The sequence below is a fragment of the Sturnira hondurensis genome, unplaced genomic scaffold (assembly GCF_014824575.4).
Source record: "Sturnira hondurensis isolate 20B ecotype Veracruz unplaced genomic scaffold, ASM1482457v3 Scaffold0016433, whole genome shotgun sequence".
Lineage (NCBI taxonomy): Eukaryota > Metazoa > Chordata > Mammalia > Chiroptera > Phyllostomidae > Sturnira > Sturnira hondurensis.
In genome coordinates, this window is record NW_028089064.1 from 211,241 (window position 1) to 218,326 (window position 7,086).

Sequence of the window (7,086 nt, forward strand, 5' to 3'; positions counted from 1 at the left end):
TAAAAAATTGGAAAAAAGAAAAAAGAAAAAGCACAAACAGAAAAGGCAAAATAAATAAATAAATAAATAATTTTTTAAAGTTTATGGCTAGCGTTGATTTACTGTTTCCATTTTTCCTCTTTAAAGTTGGTTCTTCCACATTATTGAATAGAAATGACAAAGGTAGGAAGGAAGTATATTTTTTTACCCAACTGACACTTGTTTTATTTTACTTTGCTGTTTTGACACACTGGCTGACACTGATTAATCATTAATCTCCTCTGTGCAATACAAGTCCAAGGACTTGCTTTCCCAAAGGGTTTATGTGTGAGTTCTTCAGGGGGCCCTGGGATTCCACACTATGGAGAACTACTTAGTCCTTTTCTATGAATCCCCTTACTTCCCACTACCTGGTCCATCCACAAGCTCAAGCTGCTGGTGTTCATTATCTGGCAGGCAATCCTCTTGGGAGAAACAACAGCAGCTCAAGCTCTGGGGTGAATTTCTGGCATGTCCCCTTGCCCTGTGAAAATCTCACTTCTTCTCTCCAAAAAAGACAACCCGGGATGCTGGCTACTTCCTTAGTGTTTTTCCCCCTGCTCTATGATCTCTGTCCAGTTCTCTTCTCCATTGTGCAGAGATGCATAGGAGAAAATCAATAACCTCTTGCTTAAGCAGACATCAAGCTAGAAGTTTTTCTTTAAGAGAACACACACCCTCACTCAAAAACATATATTTGCCTAATGGAAGAGAAAACCACACTCCTCCCCAAATCTTGGGCTTTCATACCCTCACAGTTTGACTACACTGGTGATGCATTTGTGTCTTTTTATGCTTCTACACTCCTTTTCTCCTTCCTGGTAGTTGTATAGATCCTGGGAATTTAGGGAGTGTATCATGATCACCTCTTAGGCCTAGTCAAATTTCCTGAGTCCCATTGACTCTCTCTTCATAAATGTGGATGAGCTTAGGCATTTCACTGTCCCCAATTCTGTTTCATTGGGAACAGACTACTAAACATCCAGTTTCCTATAGACATCAATATGCATTCTGGCTTTTACCTTGGACTATTCTAATTTGAATTTATATTCAAACTTTCTAATATTCTTATATCCCAGTTAATTATATTGTTTTCTATTTAAGAAAGTTCGTGTTTTACATAACCATGGAAAATAATATAAAATCTATGAACGTATCATTGCCATAGCCACAGAATTCTGGATTAGCAGACTAAATTTATAATGCATAATTTAATATGCTGTAACTTTCTCTTACTCCCTGTCATGAGCATGGTTATACTATATAAATTGCTTAGTCTTCTCTTCTTTAAACTATATTTGATATCAACACAGATTTCTTTTTAGAAAATTTGATATAATTTCTCACTACTATGTAAAAGGTTATATTTTATTTTGATAAGAAATAGCTACATGAAGCCCTGGCTGGTGTAGCTCAGTGGATTGAGCACGGGCCTGCAAACCAGAGGATCTAGGTGTGATTCCCAGTCAGGGCACATGCCTGGGTTGCAGGCTGGTTCCCTGCAGGCCAACTCCCAGCAGGGGATGCACGAAAGGCAACCATACATTGATGTTTCTCTCCCTCTCCTTCCCCTCTAAAGATAAATAAATAAATAAAATATTTAAAAAAAGAAATAGCTACATGATATTTAGTTTCCAGAAATACTGTATGTAAATACTTTCTCTGCATATACAATTTTATTTTTTCAAATAACAACATTAAGAATCATATTTTCAGTATGTTGTTGTAAATGACTCAATATATATTTTATTAAAATAGACTGATTTAGCCCTGGCTGATGTAGCTCAGTGGATTGAGCGCAGGTTTGCAAACCAAACAATCGCGTTTGGATTCCCAGCCGGGTCACATGCCTGGGTTGCAGGCCAGTTCCCATCTGGGGACACATGAGAGGCAACCATACATTGATATTTCTCTTCCTCTCTCCTTCCCTTCCCCTCTAAAGATAAATAAATAAAATCTTTATAAAAATAGACTGATTTACTTCTGATAAGTAATAATACAATTTTAGAACCTTAATGTTTATATTAAAATGTAATGAGTTGATAAGCTATCAAAATAATCTAGTTATGCATATTTCTGATTACTTATTTTAGAATTATATCTTATTATGTCAAATTAATGCTGCTTAGATCAAATTTTACTTGAAGCTTTCTTACATGGAGATTTGAATTAAAACCATCACTCAGTGATACTTAAGCAAAAATCTTGTCAATGTTATGAATTTAGCAAATCAGGTCTAGGTTCTATATTCCTTTATTATACCAGTATCTTTAACAGAACAAAATGACAATTTTCTCTACAAGTTAAGATGCTGACACTGAAATGCTTAAAAGCCTCCTTTGATTTTTTTCTAGATTGAAATTTCCCCATATATAGAATATTTCAATGAAATTAGATTGATTATTATAGTATTATTCATAACAGGATGTTATATTTTCTAGGTATAAGAGACTGAGGTAGGCTACTTATGTATTCTAGGGAACTATTTCCAATTCAATTGCAAACTCAAAACCTGAGTAGAATATGTCTTTCTATAGTGATTGGCATGTTTATACATTCATATGTTGTTTGTGTTTTTATGATATAGCTCCTAATTTTCATTGTTCATTTTTAATAATTGAAATATCTTCGGAATCAATCATCTGCTTGTCTACAAGTTAAATTCCTTTGTAATTGGAAGTACTGGTTTTATAGCATAAGATAATTCTGAGTAATTTTTTTAGTATTGCTACTTTCTTAATCTTATAAATATAGACACACAATTTTATCATTATATTATAAAGTCAGCGCAAGCAGATTAGATATATAACCATATTTTTCCAATTTATTTTTTCTATGAAGTAATAATTTTCAATACACTTTAAGCATTCAGTTATTTTTTGCATTGAAAAAGTCACATTTTCTTAAGAAAGTCCTTTACATTCATTTTAAACATCATTGAAAAGATGATGTTTATATATGATACACTTAAATAACACTAAGTATATAATTTTTAAAATTCTTTACTATAGAAAGGGAAACAAATAACAATTATAGAGAAATAAGACATGAACTAAAACCAGTAATGTAGAAACAGAGAATATTTAGTGATCAGTACTTAGGGAAACATTTCTCTTTACTTCAATAAGGAAAATAAGTTATTGCTTAATACTGAAACTTTATAAGGTACTTAGCTCTATTCTCAGCTCTTCACATGTATTAATGTATTCAAACCTCATAATAATCAAGTGAAGTAGATATTAATATAATTTTATAAATGAGAAAAATGAAACATAGGCATATTATATAAATTGTCCAAGTAACATTGAGGGCTAAAAGCTGAGATTCTCATTAGGTAGTGTGTATCCTTAACTATTGCATTTCTTGACTTTTCATAAGATGCTCAAGCACACTTCATTCTTTTTTTGTTTCTACTGATTTTTAATTGTTTCTCAGAAAGTGAAAAAATGCATCATCAAGCTTAAACTTATACAGTTAGTTCAGCCACAATTCAACAGGTAAAGTCTGTTAATCTTTCAGACTTACAGAAAAATCTTATGGCCTTGACAGAAGAATTTTTAAAATAAATACATGTAAATGGAAAGAATCATTGTTATTGTGTCTCTTCTAACTTTTTGTGTTTACCTAATACTTCACTATCATTATTAGAGAAATAGTTAAATCTTATTTAATGTAAAAATAATTTATCAAATTGATGCTAAGTGTCAGTGAATCACTTAGTATTTATAATTCAATTTGTATGATTTCTTTGGCAGCTCATTGAGACCTTGTGTTGTTTTTATTTTTTTTTTTAATTTAGAAAATATTTTTATTATAATGACCTGGCTGGTGTAGCTCAGTGGATTGAGCGCGGGCCTGAGAACCAGACGATCACGGTTCGATTCCCAGTCAGGGCACATGCCTGGGTTGCAAGCCAGTTCCCTGCAGGCCAACTCCCAGCAGGGGACGCATGAAAGGCAACCATACATTGATGTTTCTCTCCCTCTCTCCTTCCCCTCTAAAAAGATAAATAAATAAATAAAATCTTTAAAAAAAAAGAAAATATTTTTATTATAATGAAAATAGAGGATCAAAGGACAACTGTGTCACAGGTATTTGATAACCTTTTTTGTTCATTTATTTGTTTATTTATTGTCTTGGGAAAAGCATTTTATCCTCACTGAAGTTTATGTACTTTGTGATGCATTAGGTCATTTTAACTTAAATCTATATGAAATGCAGGTGTTAGATGGCTCTCTGTTCTCAACAAGCAGGAAAATTTATCTATGACCTTTCCATAGGCCTTTATTAAATATCTCTGTTTTTCTTCCAGTACTCAGCTTATGTCAAAATGTTTTTTTAAAGATTTTATTTATTTACTTTTAGAGAGAGGGGAAGGGAGGGAGAAAGAAACATGGAGAGAAACATCAATGTGTTTTTCCTCTCGTGGGTCGCCCACCCTGGACCACAACCCAGGCATGTGCCGTGATTGTGAATCAAGCCAGCAATCCTTTGACTCACAGGCAGACACTCACTCCACTAACCCACACTAGCCAGGGCTCAAATTACATCAAAATTCTCTAGTCACATTTTCCACTCTAACAAAAAATAAAATAAATATTTTAAAATTTCCAATTTTATGTCTTCCACTCCTCAGATTTTATTATAATAGAAATTATGATTTTGTTTTCTAATATGAACAAAGAAAAAACAAATTTAAGCTAAAGAATGATGGTGTATATCTCTTGTTCTTGGTCAATAAATAAAAATGAAATCTGAGTCTGATTTTGTGTATGGTATATAGGCAGGATAATTCAGTAAACCATATTGATTGCTTCGCATGAAGCATTTTCTATCTCTTTTTAAAATTCTGCGTTTGTGGAATATTTTCTTAAGTACATAATATGGAAACTATTGCAGACCCCGACTCGCAGAGTCCGCCTGTTGTGACTGACTGACAACGAGAATCAATGCACAGGCAACAACAATCTTGTGTGGAAAAAGGGAACAGACACGACTACTCTCTCAAGGGGAGAGTGTCTATGGTGCCTCTGCCACTCCCTCAAGAGGGGAGCACACCGACCCTTGCCTAGACAGGCTTTTATTGTTTTCCTGGGGTCTTACATCATAGAAAGATTTATTATCTATCACATAGAATATTATTGTCTACATTCTAGGTACAATCAAGGAAATGAAAATAACACGCAGAGGGGAATGGTGATGAGCTCATTAGCTCTGTTCTTGGGAGAACTCATACAGACCTTGGATATTACCTTGAAGATAGACAATACACATATGTTGTTTTAGACCAGGGTGATGGAGTTTTAGCAAGAGCAAGCCATAACAATCTGTATGCATTTTCTAGGCCTGATTCCCACGGGAAAACTCGGTTTGAAGATCTGGCTCCTGCCCCCCACTTCACATCTGTAGGTTTTCCATACAGAGCTGAGTCACATTTGCCAGGCCAAGACAAACCGGTCCCCTACAGGAAACTAAAGCTAAAATGTTTTCAAAGTGCCATTTAAGAAAGAATTTTGGAAATTCATTAGTGCCTCTAAGTGTGTTTAACAGGGTGTATGTAATCAGAATAAGCATTGTGCATTTTTAACTCCTGATTAAAAGTTTTAACTTCTGTCTTTGAGACTCACAATAAACATCTCATTTCTTTTCATCCTCCTAGATTTTGCTCCTTGAACTCTTTTCTATAAACACCAATCACTTGAAATTGAATATCCAGAAGATGAGCCATTTCAAGTGTCATATGTCCTGCCTTAGTAAAATATGCTAATATAGAAAATTATAAGTGATGTAGTTTTTTAAAAAACATATTTTGCTCTCTTCCATTCAAGACAGATGTCACAACTAACCACTGAAGTATTATTGCAGGCATATTTTAAACATTGAAAACTGTGATTTAGTTGAATTTTTCTTAGATTCCAAGATTACTCCTAAAAAATCATATAAGACTAACTCACATTCATGACAGATTTATTAAGGACAAGTGAAATATTAAATCCTTGCAAGTTATATTTTACATTAAAGGTAAATTAAAACTATAAATTTAATTGTGCACAGACAAGCCCGGTGTTAGGAAACAGTAATCAGGTACTGTTTATTTTCCTGTACTGAGCAGATAGATTCATCAGGACCCACTGAGTCTCTCTAGTGATTTTCTGTGTCTTTTGTATGTCTGACATTTGCTTTATTAGAATCAGGTCTCCTTATAAACATGAGGCAGAGCTCATTTTTATATTAAGGAGAAAGGATGACATTGCCTTACCAATAGTTTAATCTGGAAAATATATTTCTGCTGTTCTCTATAATGATATACTGGAGAAGAAAAAAATTGAGATAGAATTTTACTATAATAAAATTGGTCTACTCATTAAATAGTTTAATAATGAATGAAGTCTTATGTGTGACTGTGCCTAAGTTTAAAATGTACAGAATTAAAAGAGCTATGTAAATTTGTCAACAAATGATATCTTGAACATTACTGAGGGAAGAAGTCATCAAAATAAAATGTCTTGTAAAATTAAAGGCACAATATTACAACAGATTATAGTCACACAAAATTATCGGTGTAGTTCAGGATGGTGGTAGTCAGGAAGGGAATTAATCTAAATTACAGCAAAGGAAGTCTTCCAACTGCCCTCCCAAAAGGGCTGCTGATTGTTCCTTTCATCTCTTCTTGTGACCATGACCTCCTTTGATAACATAACAGAGTAATGCAGTTGGTAACTTGCAGTGTGTTCTTCAGGCTGCACAAAGTATGGGGTAGCTAAGTTTCATGTGGATCCCATGTTATCCTTTCTGGCAGGATGATCTACTGGAAAGCATATTCTATTGCCACTCTAGTCAACTCCTTATAAGTTGTAATTTCCTCTTTACCTTCATTGTAAACACCTCTATAGCTACCCAACTCTCCTGCTGTCATGGCTGCCTCCAGCAATGTGACCTTGTGGCTGAGAAAGCAACGACTACTGAAGCTGGAATTGTTAGCATGCTACTATGTCCACAGCTTCTAGCACTAACTCCTCCACAGAACCTACTCTTCTTAGAATGTCTACATCTGCTATCGTTGTAGTG